Source organism: Lissotriton helveticus, chromosome 12, assembly GCF_964261635.1.
Source record: "Lissotriton helveticus chromosome 12, aLisHel1.1, whole genome shotgun sequence".
NCBI classification, from domain to species: Eukaryota; Metazoa; Chordata; class Amphibia; order Caudata; family Salamandridae; genus Lissotriton; species Lissotriton helveticus.
In genome coordinates this window covers 126,982,641-127,009,141 of record NC_136073.1, presented here as the reverse complement: position 1 = coordinate 127,009,141, position 26,501 = coordinate 126,982,641, and the positions used below count along the sequence as shown (strand labels likewise).

The 26,501-nt window shown below is 48.9% G+C and overlaps 3 non-coding genes across 3 annotated transcripts; 1 reads left to right on the top strand and 2 right to left on the bottom strand.

The window, feature by feature from the left end:
• Nucleotides 1-10,579: 10,579 nt before the first annotated feature.
• TRNAG-UCC (transfer RNA glycine (anticodon UCC)) lies at nucleotides 10,580-10,651 on the bottom strand. Its single transcript has one exon. It is a non-coding gene; the product is annotated as a tRNA-Gly (tRNA).
• Nucleotides 10,652-11,457: 806 nt separating this feature from the next.
• TRNAM-CAU (transfer RNA methionine (anticodon CAU)) lies at nucleotides 11,458-11,529 on the top strand. The gene has a single exon. It is a non-coding gene; the product is annotated as a tRNA-Met (tRNA).
• A 649-nt stretch (nucleotides 11,530-12,178) lies between these two features.
• TRNAW-CCA (transfer RNA tryptophan (anticodon CCA)) lies at nucleotides 12,179-12,250 on the bottom strand. Its single transcript has one exon. It is a non-coding gene; the product is annotated as a tRNA-Trp (tRNA).
• Nucleotides 12,251-26,501: the final 14,251 nt, after the last annotated feature.

The window sequence follows — 26,501 nt, the reverse complement described above, 5'->3', positions numbered from 1 at the left end:
GAGATTGGGCACTTTACACCCCAGAGCTCCGGTGCCACTGCACCTGCTGTCCTAAGAATAGCTACGTACCTATTTGCTTTGTCAGTCTCGAGGTACTGTATTAGGAGCTTTCTCAACATTTTAACGTGGCAGTTAGTTTCGCCCAGAGTGTGTCGTGTTGTCAAGCCAGACTGTGTCATCATATTGTCAAGTGTGGGTTCGCTGCTGTGTTGTTCAGTGCAGTGTCTTTCAGTCTAGTCTCACGCCTGCCTTTGCAGTGTGGTGCTGTTTTTCTTGACTAGTGCCACATAACATGGGGTGCAGTCTAGTGTTATGGTTTTTTGAGTGTTCTTGAGGCCTACTGTGGGTCCGCATTACTTAGTTTTGTACCACACTGTTTAGTCTGGTGCCATATTGACCAGTGTTGCGCCATCGGTGTATCCAGAGGGGTGCCATTTTGTCTAGTGTGGTGTCATGTTGCTAAGCTGGTGTCATATCATCCATTGCAGGGCCATTGCGTTTTGTGTGGGGACGTTTTGTCTATTGTGGTGTCCTTCTCTCTAGTGTGATGCTGTGCTGTTCATTGTGATGTCATGTTAACCAAAGTTGTGCCATGTTGTTTAATATGGTGCCATCACATTTTCCACTGTGGCTTCATACTTCCTAGTGTAATGTCCATGTTGTGTTGTGCGTTGTGGCTCCATGTTTTAAGTTGTCCAAAGCAATGCTATAATGTGGATCTCTGGTGTTGACCTTGGTGGTATGCTGCCATGTTGTCTAGTGTTGTGTGTTGTGTTGTCCTGTGGTCCCGTTATTTGCCAACTGTGTCCACTGGCATACTGGGAGCGGAGGAGGTCCATGCGGTAATTCGTGAGGGGGTGAAACCATGAGTTACCCGCACCGGGTGACACCAACCCTAGTGACGCCACTGTGCTCGGATTCTATCACTGAACTCTTTTTACTTTGCTGCAGTTTTTCACAATCTGTATAAATCCCTGTATCCAATTTTTTTTAAGTGCAACCTAACTTATTCAATAAATACTCTAACACTAAGTCTTTGTTTGATTTGTTATCACTCTTATTGATTTCAAAGATTTTGTATAATCATTTCACATAAACACGTAAACAAATACCAAATTTTACAATAACAAAATATATAACACCCTTCATTGTATCATCATCATTTGACATAGACATGTAAACAGATTCCAAATTTAACAGTAACAAAAATATGTACAACAGTTCACTATGACAATGTACACATACTTAAAAAAATTAACAATTCCTACAATAACCTACATTGTGTGACGACATAACTTACACGAAAAAAACTTTCCATAAGCAGTGAGACATGTCATGGTACATTACAATGAAAGCAACCTCTTAACTCTTAAGAGGTTGCTTTCATTGTATTTATTTCCTTTCCCCTCCTCTTAGGCCTCAAAGTAATTGGGGACACCTTTGCGTTTACAGATGTCATGGTACATTACACATATCTAACATATATTTACAAGTTTTATGTTCCTCTTAATATTTACAAGTGTTTTTATTCATCTAACAGATTGTAGAAGTCCCTTATTGGGATGTCATGTGTCCTATTCTTATTTATTATTGGGACCAGGTACCATTATGTCCTCTTGCATGTTTGTATACTTGTATTATTTAAGGTCCTAGTAAGGTCAGAGGTTTTTCAATAGACAATTTGTTATAGCGCCCTTAATCACGCTTTCTACCATGTGCTCCGTATGCACTTGTGGATTGTTCGTTTGGACTATTTACCTTTAGATACAATACGCCGACGCGTTTTGACCTTCAAAGGAGGACCGTGGCGGTATTTGTGTGGAAGGTTTTCTTCAGGGCCAAGTGTTCTTTGCAGAGCCGGACTGGGAACCAAAACCGGCCATGGCAAAGTGCTCGGCCGCCACCCTCCCCCTGGGGGGTTGTGTTGCCACCGAGCTCTTTGCCGGGGCCGGTTTTCAGCCAACTTTTGTTACAGGGCCGATTTCAAAAACGGCCCTGTAACAAAATCAGCCCCAGGGGCCCAAAACCGGCCCCCACCCGTGCGGCGCACCGGGGATTGCCCGGTGCCCGCTACCGCCAGTCCGGCCCTGGTTCTTTGTTTGGGCACGTGTTTTCTGGAGTTGTGAAACGATCTCTTGGGATCTATACTAGAACCTGATATACTTGGTGGGCTATGTTCCTTGTTTTCTATGTCTTGAAATGAATCCGCTGGGTTTTCAGGGTAACAGCCCGTCTCACTCTTTCTTTCCACCGGCTTTCTTCTTGTCTTCTTGTTGCCAGCCCTGCTTACTTACTGGTTTTGACTCTGGCCTTACAGCACTGGGCCAGGCAGAGCAGGCACTCTCCCTCACCCATGCTCCGGCACACACGTGGCGACGTAGAGGGGGAGCTGTAAAGAACAGCTGCAGCCTTTCTCTGGCTCCAAAGACCGCTTATGTGCTCTCTCTCTACAAATCCCCCTAATTGGTTTTCTGAGTGTTGGCTGCAGTTTTGTTGCCTTTGCATTGGGGTTTCTATCTGAATTCCTGACCCACAGATCAGTGGGCCTGACAATGCTCATCTAACCTCCACCAGCAGCAGGTTCAACGGTATGTTGCGATGGCATCGCTGGAGCACCTGTTGGGTAGATCCTCACAGGTATAGTACCTCCGATTTCTGCACACCACCTGTGGATATTTGTGTTTTGCGTTATTTGGTGAAGTGAACTCTGCCTTTCATCCCACTAAGGTGATACAATTTGTGTAACTTGTAGTTTTTTATGTATTTATTGAGACGCAATAGCGTTTTGATGCAAAATGCTGTACATTATATGCTATAGGCGCAGATCAATTCTGACAGAGTGGTTAGAAAAAAGCTATTGAGGTGGGGACTGATAGCACATATTATTTAAGTGCTAATAAACAAATTGGTGGGTGATGTGTGCTGTGAAATTGTTCAACAGTACATAAATGCCCTGTAACACTTGGGCAACCTCTACCATATTTTCTTACATTGGACTATTTCTAAAACTCAGATGTAGCAAGTGAATATTTGTTACCCAAAGACACCATCTCAATGGGGACTCACAAGCGTCCTGTAGTGGGATTTTCCTTTATAAACTACTTTAAACATGTACTTCTTTCCAACTGGTTCAACTGCAGCCATTCACACAGACAAATCGAAGAATATATTAAGCAGTTAAATCAAGTTAAGGACCAGAACATAGTGTCCCCAGTGACATGCAGTCATAACAACTTTACGCTTGGATAACCGCAGTATATGGCGGGTTTTTGCAGAGTTTGCCTTCAGCATGAACTTGGTAGCTTTGCATAGAGGTGGGCGAGCCACTGAACTCTTGAGTCAAATTCGAACCTGAAGCCAGGCTCTAGCTCAGGTCAAGGTCCTGTTGGGACCGCAAGCTCTTAATGAGTCAAGCTCATGCGGCTTCTGCCTGCTTCCCTCTACTGAGGTGGTGTTACGGTTATAGTCGGCTGACTGTGGAATTAGGGAACCAGGTTCTCTAATTCCAGGTGTCGGCTTAACATCCTGCGATTCTGGCAAATCAAGTAATCGCTCCATGCTTATAAACAATGCCTGTAATGCTGGGCGGTGCTTATCCGTGGAGAACTTGGAGGATTGCAAAGGAGTAAAATAAAGTTTGTGATAACACTTGCAGATCTAGAGATATTATATGTACACGCCCACAACCTATTCCAAAAAGGGATATTCCAAGAAACCCCTAGATCTCTTTCCTATAAAAGCTCAGACTTGGATGTGGTTCGGGAGGGATCTGGAAGGTAAAGACACTTACAAATAGTCATGGCTTTAGGACTTGTTTTCAGAAAAGCCAGTAACTCCGGAAGCAAAAGGAACTAAACTTGGGGAATTCTGTAAAGAAAAATAAACATCAACATTGATTAAGGATAAAAACAGTGATAAAAAGACTTAGGACAATGATACATAAGATACAATTGAGTAAAAGAGACAGGAGAATCCTTATAAAATAGTTGAGATAGCCACATCAGACCCTTGTCCTTCCAAGTAAGCCAAAATAAATGCCTATTATTAATCTTAATTAAGGAATTGTACCATATAAGCATTTTCAAAAACAAGGATGTAGTCAGAGTGAGTGGGAGGAATGTAGATTTGATCAGCGAGACAGTGTTCTGTAAAAGAGGAGAAGGAGGAAACAATTTGGTAGAAGAGAGAGATAGCACTTCTTTAAAAGTAAAAGTAAGAAGAGAAGCTTTTTCAAAATCTAACCATAGTGGAGAGAAGATGAGGCCAAATCAGGATTCCAAAGAGCTGCTTGACGTAAAGCAAAAGCTCAATGATAGTAATAAAATGTGTACAATTGAATTTACCTCCCAAACATTTCAACTTTTGTAAAGTAACTAACGCTACTCTAGGCTTTTTATTTTTCCACAGAAATTTAAGAAGTATTGAATTAATATTCCTAAAAATGTTTTGGGGGATATGAACTGACAACATAGAAAGAAGATATAACAATAAAGGTGAAATCATCATTTTAATAGAATCAAAACGGCTCTACCATGATCAAAAGAAAGGATTCCAAAAGGATAGAATATTATCGACTTTCATATTAAGCTCTTTAAAAATAATTTTTTCAGTTTTTGAAATAGAATTTGTAAACAAAGCACCCAAATAATTGATTTTCACAGAGGTAGGCCATAGATAATCAGTAACAACATAAGAATGACTCATTTTATATCCGGAAACATTCAAAAACAAGGAAATTTCATGTAAGAGAAGAGGTAAAGAACTATCAGGAGACAAAATAAATAGAAGAATGTCATCTGCATAAGCAGCGTATTTTAGATGACGCTCACCATAAGGAAAACCAGAATTAGAAGAATTATGACGAATCCGAGAGAGAAAGGGCTCTAGAGCTAAAACAAATAATAATAAAGGGGAAAGTAGGTAATCTTGTCTTACATCCCTATAAAGAGGAAAATATAAAGATACCACACCAGCCACTAGCAGCGCTTAATTTGAGCCGGAGATTGCCGGTGCTTAGCACCGGCACCTAATTATGAGGGCCGGGTCTACCTCAGTCACGCTGCATTATGTGCACCTGACCTGTCCTGCCGTCAGTAATTGATTTACGAGTCGTGCGTGGCACTGGCACACACAGAGTGCGTGTGCTGTGGTGCCGTAAGTGCTATGTTGCTTCCTGTCACTTAGTCTAAGAAAGTAACCCAGGCCTCTCCACGAGGACAAAGTCTCACTGCACGCACACCAGTAATGAGGCTCGGACTAAACCCGGTCTCTGAGCTCTTGACACCCGGTGCCTGACCCCTGGCTGTAAGTGAGCAAGGGGCGTCAAACGTGCGGTGGGGTTTAGGGGCTGCCACCCTGGACTCGCGCGCAGGGGTGTCTGGAACTGTCTTTTAATCTGTGCACTGGCATACCGTCCGTGTGCAGATGGTAGGTGGTGACATCTCATGAAATTGGCACAGGCTCGGTGCTGTGGGGTTTAGGGGGCTGCCGCCCTTGACACAAAAGCAGGGGGTTCTGGCACTGCCCAAATGCGTGAAGATTGTACATGATGACGTAATGAACCTGCCGTGCCCAGATTTCAGCATGAGGCCCCGGCCAAACCAGGCTCGCTTTGGTTGCCAATTTGCAGCTCAAAAGTGAAAAGCATTCCTTTTATGTTGCTCTCGATTAAAACATTTTTAAAAAATACATCTTTGAGAAGAAAATGTTTCATAAATAGAAATGTTTGCTACCTTTCTATGCCACATGCAAACATTCCTATATGGGAAATATAAGTTATATGTTGCTCTAGTCTCAGCAATTCCCCAGTGCAGATGGCAACAATAACAAAACAAAACAAGCATTGGAAATGCAATAGGTCTCGCATTGGAAAAGTTGGAGCTATTGGTTTTGTAAATGACAATATTTTTTTAATGTGTTGGTCTTGAAAATAGCAAAATTAATAGCTTTGTCATTTACAATGCCAATACTTTAAACTTTTTCAAATGTGACACCTATAGCATTTGTCCGGGTAAGGCAAATTAGTCAAAACGGAGGCAGCTGAAATACATTATTCAAGCTGTAATGAAAGACAAGCTCTTGGCATTGCTGTGCTCAGGATGGTAAAAATAAAAGAAATCACCAAAACGTTCCCCTTCTCAGCTTTAAATGAGCAAATCCAATGAGAAATCACTTTAAAATGTTCCAGAACTGCCTAAATGAACCCTACCCAATAATTAATCATACAGAAAAGACATTAAAAATAGAAGGTTTTACATAAATTTCTATTCAGGTATAATGTCCCTAAGACATGAACAAATGATCGATATTATCCTCCGGAAAAGGTGGCAACCCTACGTGGAGATGATTAAACTAGGTTTGTTCCAGGAGTAACAAAGTCAATGAACCGGACAAAAAAAACACAGCCTAAAAAAGATACGATTCCAATCCAACGCAGTTTACAGCAATATTAGCATGCAGCATCTGCTAGGCACAATCAATGTACATGGCTCACTCCGTTCTATGATTACTTGAACTAATCCTACAAGTTATCCCTATGTTACAAGTGCTAGAGCGGACAAGCTGCTTTACAATGAAAACCCTACAGGAGAAAAGGCTGATGGGTTTGTTATAACTATTAAATGTAGCAACAGCTCATTGACTTTGACGGCTGAGGGTTTAGCATGTTTAACATCACGAGTCTTCCGAGCGTCGCGTTTTTCTTGGCAGACATGTTTTGAGGGGCATTCTACAAGTCTGCTGTGATAAAAGCGCCATCTTAGTGAGGGTACGCAACCCCAGTAACAAGCAATTATAGACAGCAAGAGTTGTTGGCACAAGCTCTGGTCCGGAAAAAAAAAAACCAGATTAGGCTACAAATGCTTACGGAACAAACCTCAACGGTTACTGCAGGAAAAACAATGTTCCCATGACACACGTTAGAACGCAACCCATGTTGCTATTCTGAATCTATTATAGGTGGCAACAACCCAAAGACTCTACAATAAGTACATGGCGTCGAGGTAGCACCATCCTTTTTACAAATTTAAATTAAATGCATGCGGGTTTCTGGGACACGCCGAAAAAAAAGAGTACAGCTGTAGAATGGCCATGGGTTCAGAGGTGAGAAGCTGACTCGTCAGACGCTCGTTGATGTAGTGCCCAGGAGCCAGAGGTTGTGTGCTCATTTCAAAGACATCCAACTAGAGGCCAAATGATTCAAACATTAACAAGGTGTGAGCAGGGGGGGGAGCTGATCACTTTGCCCTTTGAAGTGAAGCTCTCGGCAGAGCACGGCCTCGCGGCCGTGAAAGACAGCAGGGATGTAATTAGGAGGGAGGAGAAGTAAGTGAGGCCGAGCCCGCTGGGGGAAACAGCAGATGGCTTTGGTGTGGATGCGCTTCGTGCGCCCTTTGAAGTGACGGGTAGCAATTGTATAAATTAAAGCACTATGTGTCTGAATAATATGGGAATCTATGGGACGCTGTTACCTATGGGACAGAGACTGCAGGCTCCTGGCATTTGCTGGAAGGCTTTTGGTATATGCTGTGGACAGTTTATCTGAACGAGTAAACATGGCAGAAGATTGTAACAATTGCATCATTGTGCTAGCTTGTGCCTGGCCTGGGGGCCATGATGGTTGCGCGTAGCCACGATCCTTTTAAAAAAGTGTATTTGCCAATCAAAAATAGTAAATGAAAAATGTGTGGACATGAAGTAGAACTTTTATTTTTAAAGCAGATGGGCCAGTAACAAATGCACAACAGGGGCAGAAAAAAAAAAACGCGGCCGCGAAATGAAAGTAAAAAAAACGCGGCCGCGAAATGAAAGCCTTTGATGCTTTGATGCAGCAAGGGGCGGAGCGGATACCTTTGAAGAGCTGCTGGAGGCGATGTGCACGCGCTTTTTATGTCAATGAGCTTGCTTTTCACGGGCACTGCATGGAATCGCCAGGTGGTTAAGCTCTGGATAAGCCCCTATATTCTCGCAAGCTCAATGCACAAGCGCATTGACAGGCGAGACCTAAAAACAAGGATTAATTTGATCCCACCATTCATCCATGAAATACTTTGGGCTGCTCCCCAAACGTGACCGCTTCTGTATGTTGTGAATGTTGTGTATTTGCTTGTTTTATGTTGACATAAGACCCTCTCAATTGGCTAAAGCTGCTGCCACCTCAGTACATTTAGTGTGCCCCTGTGCCACCCCTTCACTGAAGCATCCGGAGCCTCGTCGTAGTCTTTAATAAAAAGATTGAAAATGTAAAAACAAGGTTGAAAATGGGAGGATGTTGGCGACAGTGGAGCGGTTAATGTCAGTCTGTTGTCAGCACTTGGAGGGGGCCTCAACAGGTCCAACAATCATATCGCAGCACTAGTGTGAGTCGGACCAATGTGGAGATCAGTGTCTTTACTCTCCCCTCCCGCCCTTGCGCCACAGTGTACTGCGCAGCTGCAGCATTAGCCAGCGAGTTGATAGAAGCAAGCAGAATATCAGAGTCGTGACTCATGCAGCAGCAGGCCTCAGATTAATTAAGGCAGTAAGTATTGATTTCCTAACATTGGGCAAACCTACAGGTACTCAGAATTTTGTACCTGGCCAAATCAAGTTCTTGCCTTGCCCTCATGCCTTCTCTTAAACCAGGTCCTTCCCAGCTTGGTATATCAGTGAACTAAAGGATGTGGGGTAACAGCCAGATCTGCCGACCTTGGAACTGGGGAAGCCGGTTCGAGTCTCGGCATCGGCTCAACACATCCTGTGATTCTGCGCAAATCACTTAATTTCCCCATGCCTTACCCAAAATGAATGGGTATTGTCGATGCCACTTAACTGGGTTTGCAGACCCAGATATTTCCTTAATGGAGTCTTCACATGCACAGCACCCTCCAGCCCTGCTGCCCTCTCCTCAGTACAGGAAAAGGGACCTAGCTTGTCACACTTCCACCTCTATAACTCTCTACTAATCCGAGGCTGGATGTGTCTGTTGATTTGTTGAACCCTGCTCCTGCTTGCTAATATAGACTGCATACCACCCACAAAGCGGAGAACACTAAAACCACACTTGACTACACTCAGCTAACAGCACCATGCTGGACCTTCCACTCATAGGTATTATGTCTGGCTTTCAGCAGTGCCAGTCAAGGATTGGGGGGGGAGAGGGTAGAGCCCGGGGAGAAGAGGGTGGAGCCGCCTACAAAAATTTGAGCACCTGCACTTAATATTTTACAAATTAAGCACTGCTAACATGCATTGGAGCTACAACTTCCTGAAGAAGTTAGATTGTCCTCATATTGGGTAGAAATGTTCTTAATTCCAGATCTATCATCCTTTGCCATACTATTAATCCTACTACAGAAACCAGTCAGAACACGGATTTCACAATCTGCCTTTTTGTGTTATTCATGGGTCTCTTTTTCTGAGTTAGTAAAGCAGGGCCACCTTACAATACAACGATTAAGCCATTTAGCTTTGGAACCCTCTGAAAATTAAGACCTAAGGGGAGTTTTTGTTTGGCTATCAGTATCCTTATAGCACTATTTTGTTTGAAAAGCAACTTCGATTTCTGTAACAAGGCTTGCGACGTCGCCCATAAATTCCTTAGGCGTTGAGAAATCACCTGGCATAAGCTGTGCATGCAAGTGGAATTATTAAAATTAGAATTTTATGTCAGGGACATTTTCTCACCAAGCCTGAGCGAAATGTTTTGTTACACCTGCAAGTTTTGCGAATTTCACATGATGCAACATTGACACATTTTAAGAATTTTGTTTGTGGAAAATTAATTTGCCACCAATTTTACAAACTGGATACATTTTTTCTAATCTCCGTGACTTTTTTTACGTGAGGTATGGCCTCACATTTAATTTTTACAGTATTCCACAACATTTCTGATTATTTTCACAAAGTTTTGTGGAACAAAATGTGGCAGTTTAACGCACCTGTAGTTCTGAGAAGCTAAGCTAACTGACCAGACCAGTGCAAATTCCTATTTGGGATATGTAGGGCCTATTTCAGAAAAGATGGCTATCGCATTTTCTGAATGATTTCTTAGCCAAGTGGCGGACTGGCCACCAGAGACACCGGGAAAATCCCCAGTGGGTTGAGGGACTGGAGGGAATTCAGCTCTGAAACCCACCCCCAAAATAGAAGTAAGAAATTGGCTTACAGTTTCCATGCAGACCTGCACAGGATTTGCAGCTGCCAGGAAATAATGGTCCTTGAAGGGTGTCAGACTTTGAGCTATTGGAATATTTCACGATTCTTTTTAGAAGTGACGGTAAATACTTTTATTTTCAACGAGTACCAGTACAGCCCTGCACGTGGAAATCTATAAAATAATCATGTGGGTAATAATGCAACATCTCTCTCTCTTTCATTCCCTCGGTGGCTCCTTGGTTCTGTGTCCTCCTAAATTCCTTCTCCTCTGGCCTGCGCCCTTTTCCATCTGAATCACAGTAAGAGCTGCATGTCTCTCCCAGCGGCTGTTGTTAAAGAGAAGGGTCCCGTACAATGTCAATACTGTAACGGGTTAAATAGTTCCCCTGTTAAAAACACATACATAGTAATATCACTTTTTAACATTGAATAAAAAAATGTCAATTGCGTTGGCCGGGAATCGAACCCGGGTCAACTGCTTGGAAGGCAGCTATGCTCACCACTATACCACCAACGCCTGCTGTAATCCCGTTTGGAAGCATTGAATTAGAAAATCTCTGCAGAAAGTGTATCCTCATGTTATATTCATTGATTATCTATAAACACTTATTCAGTGCTCTTTCCCCTCAAGCGTGCTGCAGTGAGACCCTTGGGAGCAGGAGCCTTTGGGTGCAGTAACACCTCCTCCCCCTGGAGTCTGTCTCTCTTTACATTGCACGCGCTGCTCTGCATAAACCCGTTCATCCACAGAGCTGGAGTTCACTGTCATAGGACAGGGTTGAAGCTGGAGTCCACATACGGGTGCTTGCGGGCTTTGGGTGAATGCCGCAGCTGGGTTCTCCTCAGTAACGATGAGGGCTCCAGTCAGCGCTGCTCGGCCTGAGGAGGAGCTGCAAGAAGCAGGCAGTCTGGGGGGTCTTGGAAGGGTCACTACACTGAAAATGTGTGTGCGTGAATTGTTGCCTTTAGCTCCACAATCACATTTGTCTCTTGAGTGTTTGTGTCAGACACGTGGACTAACTCGTCTCACCAGTAAAATATGTGAAAACTGCTCAAAAGTGAACAGCTGAGAGACGATCTAAGAAATCCGCAGAAAGATAAAAATCCAGATATGTAAAGTAAACACGTCATCGAATAACGCGCTCTTTGATCCTGTACATAGATGCATAATATTTAGTTCGTATCATTCTTGAAATATACACGGTGAGATCCCCATCAGTGCACAATGTGCTTTACTGACGGGGTATTTCTACCCAATCAAATGTGCATCCGTCACCCTGACACTGCTGTGGATATGCACTAAGTGGACTAACTGTAGAGCACAGCAGAGTGGCGCAGCGGAAGCGTGCTGGGCCCATAACCCAGAGGTCGATGGATCGAAACCATCCTCTGCTAACATTTTGGCACCATATTTCATGACATTTCCTGATTAGTTCTGTGTTTAATGTCTTCTATTGCGCTAATACCATATCGACTATTTCTCTTCTATTTCCTCGCATTTTATCGTTAACTTGATCGTTTTGTTATAAAAACAAATAAATAAAATCTATTTGATTTCTGGAAATGACTATATGACTATAGATGGTTAGTAGCACAAACTATAATAATAATTCCGCTCAAAACGTCATATTTATTTTCCATTCTACTAGAACGAATGAGTAGTCGTGAACAGCCATATACTATTACCACAGCGCCCTCTGCTGCCCTTCAACCGAAGTATTCAACGAAGACGACGTTTAGCAAGATGCAGCAGTACCAATGGTAATAGATAGATAGCTCTTGTTAATATACTGAATTGTGACATTATTGAACACGCAGATAACGTGGGCTTCAGCACTCGCTATTTTCGCTGCCCAGTGCATCTCAAACATTTGAAAATAAAAAAAAGTGTATTTGTGCACAAAAATATAAAACAATGATACTTTTAGCTAGCAAGTATGTTTCATTTAAATCCATGTCAACTCGATCTGTAGTTATTTTTTAACAAATATAGCACTTTTTTTTTATGAACTACCAGATTTTACCATTAAAAGTATTTCATATATGACCCCGACGTGATTTGAACACGCAACCTTCTGATCTGGAGTCAGACGCGCTACCGTTGCGCCACGAGGTCAACTTATACAATAGGGACAGGATGATGCACAGGTGAATAATTATGGCTGTGTAGATATGATCGTTGCAGTGTGTTTTTTTATACTTTCTTGAGGCATAATGGGTTTCAGATACAAGAAGGTGCTCTATCAGCCTGACACTCAACAAGTGATGCTAAAGTAAAAACGTACAATTTATTAAGCGAAATCGACTCTAAAATAACACGCATTCCGGATGGGAGGCTAATTCAAGCTCATGTGTTTTTATGCTTTAAGGCCTTTTCATGACACCAATAAGCTTGCTTTGCTGACAGTGCTGCTGTTTTATATCGCTGCCTAGTGTGATACAGACTCTGAAAAAACAATTTTCTTCTATCACCGCAAGTGCAAGATCATACATTTGTCACCACTTCAGCCGAGATCCCACAAACTCACCTGATAGACATGCAAAAAAATGCCACCCCTGGCCGAGGGCACGGAGACAGAGCCCGCCTCACGGACCTTCATTGGGAGCAACTTTGTGCTTGTGGTCGCTTGTTTCCCATGATTAGTGGGAGTGTCACGCATAACTCCTAGAGGAGATACGCTGATACACATTTCCCTCTTTCACTGCTGCCACATATTAGATCAGATTTACAGACTGGGCCCTTCTCATGCACTCACTGTGCTAGCTGCTACTCAGTCGAATTTGGAAGCAGTGCACACTGCAGTCCTTTTTAGGTCTCGCGTCTGCGTTGCAGTGCGCAGCAGTGCACGCGCAGCATAAGATCTTTAGTAAGTGAAAAACAGGGTCTTAGCACTGACCTAGGAATCGCACACGCTCGTGCGTGTGCTTTTCCTTTTGTGCTACCCCATTGGCCTTTGCGTGCGTCGTTTTATAAAAGACTACACGCAATTGGCCAAAGGCTGGCGCATTGCTCTGCCCATGGGCTATTGGTGTCTATTATGAGCTTGGTGCATGTAATAGACACCAATAGGCCATGTGGTTTCGAATATCGTGCCCAGACATCGGCGCGATAATGGAAAACATATGGCACGCTGTGGCTGCACGCACCACTCGTGGGTTTGTTCTTGGCTGCGGTGTCCTGCGCGAGCACTGGGCCAATCCCAGCACGGCGCCGCAGACGTGCCCCCGACCACGTGGTGCTTCTCTCCTTCTCATTTTCATTTCGGGAATGGTGTTTTTAGGCAGCTAAAGTTGCCATAGTTACCATAAAGCACAGTGTGTTCAGATGCGGACTGGAGAATGAAACCGGGTCGCCGAGATCCCCAGGGCCATGACATGAAGGTTCGACTGATGCACAGATTCGAACCCGTTTTCTGTTGTTCTAAGGTCAGCAGCTCTAGCCATAAGCCGCCTCTCCTCTCCCCTGATTATTATTGCGTTCAGAGGCTGATCTTGAGGCTTTTCTATCTCGGCCTGAATTAGCCACTTTACCGCTCGAGTTTTCTCAACTGTATGTCACCGACGGCAAACCTGCACCAGAGCATCTGTATAACTAGTGATGATGAGCTTGGCACTTAACATTAGAGGCGAGATGATATTAGTGGCCTAATCATTATCGCTGAAGGGGCTGAATGGCACAGTGATTGTCTGAGAAGTTGTTTTCCATATTTTTTGCATGTCGTTTCCTATATCATAGCCTCCTAGAGATAAACCAGACCTCCAGCCACACCCCCCTCCCCACACACACTCCCCCACCCCAATTTCAAAAGCATGATGTCAAGTAGGCACATTCCCAGCGACGAAATATAACCGAGGGTCATAGCATGAGCAGCAAATTTTTCAATTTGCATAGTTGATCAAAATGACTGGTAGTGTTCTTAAGCAGTTTGCTTTTTAGGTCTCGGCCTGCGTAGGCTGCGCTTGCGCAGTCTCGCCGGCGAGATCTTATGTTTTCTAGAGTGGGGCTTCAACCCGCCCCTCTTCTCCATTGGCTGGCTTCCTAAATGGAGGCCAGCCATTGGAGAAGAGGGGCGTCTGTCCATTTAAGCCCCGTCTTTTTGGGATTAAGGGGTGTGTTTTTTCGTTTCTTTCTCTCCTCTTCCCATTGGCTGGAATTTTACATTCCAGCCAATTGAAGAGGAGAGAAAGAAAAACATGCCCCCCAGTTGGAAAATGACGGGGCTTTTCTGAGAGTCATTTCTGCTTGACCCCCATCGGAAGAAGTAGAGAAGCTGCCGGTGCGGGGCTCCCGTGTTTAAGGGAGAGCCCCGCAGACGCCCCTGGTGCAGCTCGACGGCGGAGGGGGCGTGAGGCACATTGCCGGTGCCTGCCACCACCGCGAGAGAAGCAAGGGAGAACGTCCGAGTCCTGTGCCCCAGCCAGTGAGTGCTCGCTTTTCTTGCCTCTGCCCCCTGTTTGTGCTCGCTTTTCTTGCCTCTGCCTCCTGTTTGTGATCGCTTTTCTTGCCTCTGTCCCCTGTTTGTGCTCGCTTTTCTTGCCTCTGCCCCTTGTTTATCTTCCTAATTCTCGTTGCCTCCTCTCCCCCACCCCTCTTCTCACCTCCTCTCCTGGGCTCTCCCGTCCCGGCCGATGCACTCCCTGGCTGCCGCTGCTGCTGCTGGGCTCTGTGTGGAGGGTTTGCATTTACCCTTCTTCTTCCTCCTCCCCACCCCATCTCACCCGCACATCTCAGCCACATTCTATGGGCCCTGGGAGTCGCGCGCTCCAGTCGGCCCCAGTACGGCCCCCTCGCGCCGGCGCCATAGAGTTGGCGCCCACAGCGGGCAGAGCGACCCCGTTGCGCAGTGCTCTCTGGGATACGGGGTGTGTGGGGCAGTTCTGGATTACCTGCTGCGGCCTGAGCGTTGGTCCCGAGAAGTGAGGGGGGTAGCGGGGCGTGGTGCTGGCCGAGTGGGGGCACACTGTGGGGGTAGAGGCCTTGGAGGGGGCTGGGGGTGCTGCCATGCCCCTGTGCAGCGTGGGCTCAACAAGGGGTGCATGGGGGTGGGGTGTACACCGGGTAGGCAAAGAGAGAGCACGGCCAGTGTGAAGGGGCGACTGTGGTGTTACTGGGCAGAGGTGGGCGTGTGGTTGTGATCGTGTTTTTAGTACCTCTGTTCCCTGCTTGTGATCGTGTTTTTAGTGCCTCTGTTCCCTGCTTGTGATCGGGCTTTTCTTGCCTCTGTTCCCTGCTTGTGATCGTGTTTTTAGTGCCTCTGTTCCCTGCTTGTGATTGTGTTTTTAGTGCCTCTGTTCCCTGGTTGTGATCGTGTTTATAGTGCCTCTGTTCCCTGGTTGTGATCGCTTTTCTTGCCTCTGCTCCCTGGTTGTGCTCGCTTTTCTTGCCTCTGTTCCCTGGTTGTGATCGCTTTTCTTGCCTTTGCCCCCTGTTTGTGATCGCTTTTCTTGCCTCTGTTCCCTGGGGTGTTACTGGGCAGAGGTGGGCACGTGGTGAGGGGCAGTGGGTGCCCAGGGCATGGACGCCAGTGCACCGGCTGACCTGGACTGAGGGAAGCAACGGGTGAGCTCTGAGAGTTGGTGGGGGCCTCGAATAACCCGTTTGGAAATAAGGAGAGTCCCCGGGGTGAGGGTGTGTGTGTGTGTGTCTGTGGCTATGTGTGTCTCTGTGGCTCTGTGTGTCTCTGTGGCTCTGTGTGTCTCTGTGGCTCTGTGTGTGTGGCTCTGTGTGTGTGTGGCTCATGTGTGTGTGGCTCTGTGTGTTTGTGTGTGGCTGTGTGTGTGTGTGGCTCTGTGTTTGTGTGTGTGTGGCTCTGTGTGTGTGGCTCGCTGTGTGTGTGTGTGTGTGTGGCTCGCTGTGTGTGTGTGTGTGTGGCTCGCTCTGTGTGTGTGTGGCTAGCTGTGTGTGTGTGCGGCTCGCTGTATGTGTCTCGCTGTGTGTGTGTGTGGGTGTGGCTCACTGTGTGTGTCTCGCTGTGTGTGTGGCTCACTGTGTGTGTGTGTGGCTCGCTGTGTGTGTGTGTGTGGCTTGCTGTGTGTGTGGCTCGCTGTGTGTGTGTGGTTCACTGTGTGTGGCTCGCTGTGTGTGTGGCTCGCTGTGTGTGTGGCTCGCTGTGTGTGTGTGTGTGTGGCTCGCTGTGTGTGTGTGTGGCTCACTGTGTGTGTCTGTGTGTGTGTGGCTCGCTGTGTGTGTGTGTGTGACTCGCTGTGTGTGTGGCTCGCTGTGTGTGTGTGTGGCTTGCTGTATGTGTGTGTGGCTCACTGTGTGTGTGTGGCTCGCTGTGTGTGTGTGTGTGTGTGTGTCTTTCTATGTGTGTGGCTCGCTGTGTGTGTGTGTGTGGCTCGGTGTGTGTGTGTGACTCGCTGTGTGTGTGTGGCTCTGTGTGTGTGTGTGTGTGTGTGGCTCTCTGTGTGTGGCTCTCTGTGTGTGTGTGTGGCTCGGTGTGTGTATGTGGCTCTGTGTGTGTGTGTCTGTGTGTGTATGTGTGGCTCTGTGTCCGCTAATACTCTCTACTACTCTCTAATGCTCACCTATTGCCATTGTAAATGACAATACCATTTATGTTTTTAAAAAAATGAAAAAAATGCCATTTGCAATGCCAATAGCTCTAACTTTAACAAAGCCGAGACCATTGCATTGTAAATGCTTGTTTTCCTAAGTAGGCCATTATGTGGCTTGTTTACGTTCCAGCTGTGACGTCAAACAGAATGCCGGATTCAGGTAGAATTGCCTCCAGTCTCTGCCCTACACAGTAGTATTCCAACGAACACAGACCAACACATCATTTACATTTAGGCTGTCCGGAATTCGGTGAAAACTGACTCTCCCCGATAGTACCCTACTGGAGGAAAATCAGCTGACCCGGTTGAAACCGAATGTCACAGATTTTTCACATTTGTTGCACTACTTGGCCACTTGAGGGAGCCAAAGCAGTACAAAACATTAAAACTCCCGCAATACATTTCAGAGACGTCAGGAGATAATATTATCAACCAGTCAGGGAAGGACTTTGGTATTTGACTCAGGGTAATAGGCGGGTCTTGTTGCGGGTGGCAGTTTGTGGAAGAATAACGTTTTTGGCTGCTTGTAAGCAATGGTACCCCCTACTTAGCTCCCCCCGCAGTAATGAATCCTGGGACTTGACCTCAGGGATTCCCGGAGGCCAGGGAGCGCATCAGCGGGTGCCGGAGTGGGTCCTCATTCGGCAGCCCGGAGAGTACTCCCCACTGTGCAGCTTAACTAGCTGAGCCTCAATCGTGCCCAGCTGGCGTTACTGTAAGCTGGGAGTCCGAGCCAATGTTGCGATGGCCAGCTTCCAGGCAGGCCTGTACCATCCGAATTGCCACTCTCATTGCCACTCTCATTGCCCTCACTACGGCAAAGATAAAGTAAGTGCCTAGCCTGGAGTAATGTATCATTCCTAAGTTCTTACTACTCATATAAATGTGTGTTTAGAGTTAGCGCACCACGCGGTCATGATGTCATCATACACACACACATACATTCCAAGGTCACTCTTCACCACGCACACACAAGTCCCCAGTGAGCTCATGAACAGTAGTATGTCAGATTGTGACTTGAATTCACAAGCCTGGCCCATCCCCCCATGCTCACGCGTGTCTGAGTGCAGACCTGTGCCACGTCTGCTCCTCGGCCCTTCATGGGTCTGGCCCCTCTCTGCTGTCTGTTGGACCTGGCCCTGCTCACGAAGATAACCCCTGAGTGTTACAACACATTTACCCTGTTCTTAAACCTATTTGGGCTCCCTTTTCAACCTACCCGGTACCCCTATGGTCGACCCTTGGGCAGAGCGCATTGTTAGTAGAGGATAGGCCCTGCCCCAGTGCGGGTGGCACGACCTCGTAGTGGTTGGCAGCCATCTCTGCTTTAGTAGCTTTCGATCCATCCCCCTTATTATTTATCTGACCCAGGCAACATAGGAAAAATATGAGACTGACATCCCTAAAATCAGAATTACGTGATACACTCTTTAGGAAGAGTGCTCTCCACCTCCTAGGTCTAGAAATTGGACTTCTGGGCCGGGACTGTCCTCCAGGCAATCTTGCTGGACAATACTGCTAGGATATGTATTCCCCGTCTGGAGACAGTGACAGGGCCTGGGGAAACTCTGCCATCTGGTATCTGCTGTCTGCCTTTTAGATTAGAGGGAAGGAGTAGTTACGGGGCTGCGTCCTGTCCTCCACAATGCAGACGCCGCTTCCTGCTGGGTGGCTGACGACCCTGCCTCCCTGCTTCAAAGGATAAGGTGGCCCATGACGGGAGCCACCCCCAACCGGGCCCAGGGGAAGGAAACCCCCGGCCTACATGAAAGGAGATCAAAGACATTTTCAGAGATAAAAGAAGGACGCTGGAACTAGAGAATCAGATCTGCTAGGGGAACCTCCGAAGAGGTACCCCCGGGAGCCCTCCTAAGGCACGACGAGTGTGCCTTCGCATCCACTGAGCCCTGCTGACGCTGTCATGGCTCCAAGACTTCGCATCCACTGAGCCCTGCTGACGCTGTCACAGCTCCAAGTCCTTCGCATCCACTGAGCCCTGCTGACGCTGACGCGGCTCCAAGTCCTTCGCATCCACTGAGCCCTGCTGACGCTGTCGCGGCTCCAAGTCCTTCGCATCCACTGACCCCTGCTGACGCTGTCACGGCTCCAAGTCCATTGCATCCACTGAGCCCTGCTGACGCTGTCGCGGCTCCAAGTCTTCGCATCCTTTGAGCCCTGCTGATGCTGTCGCGGCTCCAAGTCTTCGCCATCACCTGAGCCCTGCTGACGCTGTCGCGGCTCCAAGCTTGCACCATCACCTGAGCCCTGCTGACGCTGTCACGGCTCCAAGTCTTCGCCATCCTCTGAGCCCTTCTGACGCTGTCACGGCTCCAAGCTTGCACCATCATCTGAGCCCTGCTGACGCTGTCGCGGCTCCACGCTTGCACCATCATCTGAGCGCTGCTGATGCTGTCGCGGCTCCACGCATGCACCATCATCTGAGCCCTGCTGACGCTGTCGCGGCTCCACGCTTGCACCATCTCCCGAGCCCTGCTGACGCTGTCGCAGCTCCAAGACTTCACCATCACCTGAGTCCTGCTGATGCTGTCGCGGCTCCAAGCTTTCACCATCTCTACGAGCCCTGCTGACGCTGTCGCGGCTCACGCCTGTTTTTCACCTGTACTGACCAGCAATAACCTCGAGTGCGTTCCACACTCCTGGCCGCACGGCTAAGGGCGCCACGAACTGTGAGACTTCAACCACGAGTACCCCGGGTACTCTTGCCCGCACTGCTGGTGCGCCACGAACTTTGAGGACAGAACCACGAGTACAAAGTATACTCCGGGCCGCACCACGGGTGCGCCACGGACTTTGGCAATAGAGCCACGGCCCTGCCATGAGGTACTGTACGGATTGAATGGTTACACCACTAATAAGAAAGTATATAAAGAAGCCAGTATTTTACTAGAACTCTGTGTCGTGTCTATTTTGTAGTGGGTCTCTTCTACTACCAAGTACAGTTCGAAATGCTTGGCACGCTACAAGCCTGCCTGCCCTAGCTACCGTCCTACCCAGGGGAGCAGGCATCATTGGGGAAGGGCCCGTCCCTTCCTGACGTGGGAGTGGGGTTCCTACTGGACTGGGGTGCGACCCTCAGCCAGGTGGGGATTCCATTTCTAACAGTGTCCCACTGAGGAAGGGGGGGCTCTGTGAGTGTGCACAGGAGACTCACTAACAGTGAAACACAAGGCCGCACTGCAGTGCACAGCCCATCTGTGGCCCTTCCTTGTGCTCCAGGTTGTGTGTGTTTGTTGTAGCTGAAGGTTGTTGGCCAGCAAGGCCTTCACCCCTCGGTGTGTGTGTGCCTGGCTCCTGTGCACACCGAGACCTGGAGCAGATATGCGCACTGCCGGCCCTGGACACTGAGCAGTAGCACACGCCCGAGTGTGAAGCAGGACACACAAACACTCGAACCCAGTGTGCTGGACGTGTTTTTGGCACACCAGGACACGGCTGGGACTCCCGCCACTGTAGACAGATGTTCCTGTATTTCTATTCAGGCAGCGCTAAGATTGAAGTGTAACACTCCCCCCTGCCTCCCCTCCCCCGACAGAGAAGGTGCAGGAACCAGCGCCACCAGCGCCCGTAACGCCTCACGCCCCGCTGCCACAGCGCCTCGAACAGAGGGAACCAGGGCTTAATTTGTGCCGGTGCTTTCCGGTGCTTAGCACCGGCACTTATTTCACAGGGCCGGGTCTACGTCGCATCTGCTGCACAAGTCACATTTATTTTCCAATTTTAACTTACTGCTGTACTCTCGTGCAGCCGCTGCGTGTTTTAAATATCTCCCGCAGCGCCGGCGGTTAAAAGTGTTGCTGTGGGACTTAGACTGCTGCCCTGAGCAAATTCATTATTCCTAAATACATGAGTTTAAATATATAACTGTTTTCATGGCGGCACCGCAATGCGCGCCCCGGCGGTCTTAGCCACTGATATTTTCAGGCTGTCGGCGGGCCGCAGGCAGGAGGACACTGAATTGCCTGCTTTTATTTTGGTTATACTGGGGTAGGGGCTGTGCGCACGGTAATATGCGCAGATTTTTTTCACATCATTGCCGCCCACGCCCAAGCATAACCACCGCAGCGTGCAGCAGCTTAGCTCACCAAGAGTCAGTCATCACGTTCAAGTCGGCTGACCCCGACGACCGTGGAGTTGCGTTGAGGAGGGCAAGGGTATCGATCATCAGCCAGTAAGTAGCAGTACTGTAATGTGTCTGGTTATAGTTGTATGCAGCTGAAGGACTAATATCAGTTATTAAAGAAAGGCCGTGCATGCAGCCAGTGTGGGCCGGGGCCTGCCCAGTCCCTGACGGCCGGCCTGGCCCACCACACAGCAGGTAACGCAGTGTAAGTTATTAGTACTGACTAACTTAGTTAGGTACACTGTGTACCGTACACACACACTTTCGACCTCTTTAACCGTTACCTAAGCAATGATCATGTGATTTTTCGATAGGGCCTGCACTGCCCTGCAGCCTGTCGAAGTATGGGCCTGGCAAGATTTGCACTACTGTTAGTAGTAAGTAAGTTAAAAAAAAAAGCCAAGGCCCGCCCTGCCCGGCGTCGGTGTGTCCGACGACACCGAGTCTGCACAGCCGCTTTGTAGTCCAAACATAGCGCACGGCCGGGCACAAATTAGGTTCACTTTCACAGTGTACTGTGACTGAAATGCATATTAAACAAACTGTCTAGTACTCCAAACCAGAAAATATCCCTACCTTTCAAAAGATAACTATCCATCTGTGAGAGACGAATTTACCAAGGTGCACTGCCAACATGCTTGACTTGCGGCGTGCTTTCAGCTGGTTAAGGTGTCAGACCGCTTTGCCCTGGTATGTGCCCGCACGTTTTCCAGGGCCGGACTGGGAACCGAAACCGGCCCTGGCAAAGTGCTAGGCCGGCCCCCCATCCCCCCAGGGGGTTGGGGGTGCGACCGTGCTCTTTGCTAGGGCCGGTTTTCGGCCGATTTTGCTGCAAAAAACGACCCTGTAACAAAACCGGCCCCCTGAGGCCCAAAACCGGCCCCCACCCTCGTGGCCAACCGGGGGATTGCCCGGTGCCTGCAACGGCCAGTCCGGGCCTGACGTTTTCAAGAGCTTCAAGTTTGCCAGTTGCACCCTGGGCACTGCGGGTGCTGAGCAGATTTCAACTCTGCCACGTTGATCGTAGCACTGCCAGAGTAGGATTGGGATCACAATTTGGCCCGGGCTGGGTAGTGGTGATGCTGGGGAGCGAGCAGCAGTGCTAACGGATCCGCTCTGCCCTCCTCTTTACAGTGGAGGGAACCTAGGAGAGAATGGGCCCGTTTAGGGTTGTAAGTGTCGTTTTCAATACTCTGTGGGCCCTCGGAAGCCCGCCCGATGCTGGCAATGCTGCGCAGGTGTAGGACATGCACGGCCTCACCTCTCACCACCACCGAGTCATCATGGCCATTCAAGTTCAAGGGTTCAAGAACCATCAGCAGCGTCGGTTCGTTCACTAACAATGTAGGTAAAGTGGGGATTTGGATCCACCCCTTTGAACCATCGGCCTTGTTTTTTTACCAGACTTTTTTCATGTATTGGGCTGAGATTGTGTCAATCAAGTCTTGCTTCAGCCCAGTGAGTAATCATCTCTCCGCTTAGCTATTGGCTGTTTGGGTGTGTCTTTCTGTCTCCACTTTAGTGCTTGCATTGAACTGCATGCTACTTTACAAATATAGCCAAGGTCACTGGAATTATGCTGCAATGGAGGACTAAATTATGCAGTAAGGTTAACTAAATTATATAGCAAGACAAGGGAAACTGTGCTGCATAATGTAGCGTATTATCTGACAGTATTCTGTTATTTTAATATTTTAACACACGTTAATTCTGTCTGGGAAAAGGTTACATCTCTTAGCTGCCAGTTTAACACCTGAACAGAACAGCAATTGAAAAGTAACCAATTAACCACCGCAGAGGGTTTCCTAGTGCGAAACATCACATACATGTGGACGTTATCGTAACTTTTGATCCGTTCGAGCTAGAAAAACAAAATATTGTCAAAATCTGCAAACTATCAGCAGACAATGGATTATGTGACAAATCTATAATGTTGTGGGCATTCCAGACCTGCAGGATTTTATAATTCCAGTGACCATGACTATTGGACCTGTGCTTCCTCACTCCCATATGTCTTGCTCTAATGTGCTGATGCTGCACTTAATAGCACTTTAAACCCAGACCTATTGGCTTTGCCAATGCATTTGTCTGCTTTCATTCTGTGTTTGTCAAATTCCCAGATATCAGCTTCCATTTGGGGCCCATCAGACTTCAGTCTTCTTCGTCTGTTTTAATTCTGCATTTCTCAGCTTCAGTTCTAAATGTGTGCACTTCCATTCTGTGGTGTTCGGTATTTACTTGCAATATCGTTCGTTCACTAAGTCCAAGTAAGTCTGTCTAAGTGAAAGTAAGGCAGCACCAAGCGCGAACGGCCAGGCCGGACAACGTTGTTCAGTTGTTGGCGACTTGTCCTTGAGTACGCTAATAATAACTTTTGTACATCTCTAGCCCTTATTCCCAGCTTGTGCTGAAGATGCAAACTGAGATCCCCAAAGAATCCCCATTTCCCCACAACCCCCCAAAATAGTGCAGTAGAGAAAAACATGCCATTTCTCGAGCTGCTAGCTAAACGGTTGGCATTAATAGGGGGCAGGGAAATCCTATCAGGGGTGTGTGACTGAACCCGCAGGAAGGAGGAATCTTTGTGGCCTGTCCTAAATTGTGTTTCTAGTGGGCGTCCTAACTGTGCAACACCCCACATGGCACACAGTTGTACACTCTACTCTTGTACATACATTGCTAAATGTTCTCGGCCACAAAGGCTTTCCATCATTTCCATGTAGCCACTCACCATACAAATGAGGAAACACCCTGCAACTTTGAGTCTGTAATACCCTATGTAATACAGAACTGCCACAAGAGTGGGTGGGTTTCAAAATGTGGCACAATGCCTTCTGTACCCGGTGAAATAAGGAGAAGGTTCATTAAAAGCAAAGATGTTCACACCCCTTATCTCCCTAAGAACCTGAGACTCACGATCCCTTTGTGGACTAATGTTATGTACTGTAGATGGTGATCCACAAGGAGACAATGCCATACTGAGATATTTAAAAAAAATTAAAAAAAACAGTACCAGACCAAAGCACTGGAGGAGGCAACAAAATGTACAGGGTCACATTTAAACAATAGATCTGAAGCTCTCCCGTATTATGTAAAAATGCGTTGCCAAAGTATGTCACCAAACTATTTATCAGTAGTTAAAGAGCAATGCATGTCCCTGGTGCGCCCTTTGCAATGCTAAGGCCTTCTATTGACTTCCTGGCCTCATAGACTCTGTTAAAAATGGTATACCCTACCCCAGTATTGTCGTTTCCCAAAATCAGCACATACAGCACTGAAATTGTCCCTTTTCAATGCATTAGTGATTTTAGCTAATTTATTCCAAAATTGTGCTTTAAGTGCACTTTTTTTCAAAATGTTCACAGGGCAGGGGAACCTCCTATCAAAACCTTACTATGAGGAAGGCTCCCTTGCAGAAATTCAGATCAGGTATATATTACATCTGAGTTTTAGCAGTGCCCGTTGACGATGTGGTTGGATTTAATATAGTAAGTGGGTGGAGCCAGGAGAGGAAGTGGGTGGAGCCAGAAAAAGTAGGTGTGGCCTCTGACAAACATTTGAGCACCTGTACTTCATATTTTACAAATTAAGCACTGGAGGGAACGCTCGCAGGCACTGGATGCGGCTGTTTTCAACCAGTGTCCAATGAAATATTCATGGCTCTTGTGTTTTAATTGAGCGCTGTTTGCACGGAGCACGTGGTGCGGGTGGTGGTGGGAGGGGTGTGGGGGGTGAGCTTCTCCGCTCCAGCACCATTTATAATTCATGTTTATTGTGATAGTGACATTGCTGCCAGCCTGTTTCCACACTCCCCGAGCTGGAGGGTGGGCCTGCCGCAGGTGAGGGGGGCCCTGCCACAGGTGAGCAAGGTGGTGGCCTTGGCGGTCTCTGCACCTGGCCCACACTCGTGTCCCGGGTGGTGCCAGCTGGATTCCAGGGAGAGCTGGGTGCTGTGGGCCAGAGGGGCCAGGCCGAGGGTACCAGGGAGAGCTGGGTGCTGTGGGCCAGAGAGGCCAGGCCGAGGGTACCAGGGGGAGCTGGGTGTTGTGGGCCAGAGGGGCCAGGCCGAGGGTGCCAGGGGGAGCTGTGTGCTGTGGGCCAGAGAGGCCAGGCCGAGGGTACCAGGGGGAGCTGGGTGTTGTGGGCCAGAGGGGCCAGGCCGAGGGTGCCAGGGGGAGCTGTGTGCTGTGGGCCAGAAAGGCCAGGCCGAGGGGACCAGGGGGAGCTGGGTGCTGTGCGCCAGAGAGACCAGGCCGAGGGTACCAGGGGGAGCTGGGTGCTGTGGGCCAGAGAGGCCAGGCCGAGGGTACCAGGGGGAGCTGGGTGCTGTGCGCCAGAGAGACCAGGCCGAGGGTACCAGGGGGAGCTGGTGCTGTGGGCCAGAGAGACCAGGCCGAGGGTACCAGGGGGAGCTGGGTGCTGTGGGCCAGAGAGGCCAGGCCGAGGGTACCAGGGGGAGCTGGTGCTGTGGGCCAGAGAGACCAGGCCGAGGGTACCAGGGGGAGCTGGGTGCTGTGGGCCAGAGAGGCCAGGCCGAGGGTACCAGGGGGAGCTGGGTGTTGTGGGCCAGGCCGAGGGTACCAGGGGGAGCTGGGTGCTGTGCGCCAGAGAGACCAGGCCGAGGGTACCAGGGGGAGCTGGGTGCTGTGGGCCAGAGAGGCCAGGCCGAGGGTACCAGGGGGAGCTGGGTGCTGTGCGCCAGAGAGACCAGGCCGAGGGTACCAGGGGGAGCTGGGTGCTGTGGGCCAGAGAGACCAGGCCGAGGGTACCAGGGGGAGCTGGGTGTTGTGGGCCAGAGGGGCCAGGCCGAGGGTACCAGGGGGAGCTGTGTGCTGTGGGCCAGAGGGGCCAGGCCGAGGGTACCAGGGGGAGCTGGGTGCTGTGGGCCAGAGGGGCCTGGTCGAGGGTACCAGGGGGAGCTGGGTGCTGTGGGCCAGAGAGACCAGGCCGAGGGTACCAGGGGGAGCTGGGTGCTGTGGGCCAGAGAGGCCAGGCCGAGGGTACCAGGGGGAGCTGGGTGCTGTGCGCCAGAGAGCTGGCCGAGGGTACCAGGGGGAGCTGGGTGCTGTGGGCCAGAGAGGCCAGGCCGAGGGTACCAGGGGGAGCTGGGTGCTGTGGGCCAGAGGGGCCTGGTCGAGGGTACCAGGGGGAGCTGGGTGCTGTGGGCCAGAGAGGCCAGGCCGAGGGTACCAGGAGGAGCTGGGTGCTGTGGGCCAGAGAGGCCAGGCCGAGGGTACCAGGGGGAGCTGGGTGTTGTGGGCCAGAGAGGCCAGGCCGAGGGTACAAGGGGGAGCTGGGTGCTGTGGGCCAGAGGGGCCTGGTCGAGGGTACCAGGGGGAGCTGGGTGCTGTGGGCCAGAGAGGCCAGGCCGAGGGTACCAGGGGGAGCTGGGTGCTGTGCGCCAGAGAGACCAGGCCGAGGGTACCAGGGGGAGCTGGTGCTGTGGGCCAGAGAGACCAGGCCGAGGGTACCAGGGGGAGCTGGGTGCTGTGGGCCAGAGAGGCCAGGCCGAGGGTACCAGGGGGAGCTGGTGCTGTGGGCCAGAGAGACCAGGCCGAGGGTACCAGGGGGAGCTGGGTGCTGTGGGCCAGAGAGGCCAGGCCGAGGGTACCAGGGGAAGCTGGGTGTTGTGGGCCAGGCCGAGGGTACCAGGGGGAGCTGGGTGCTG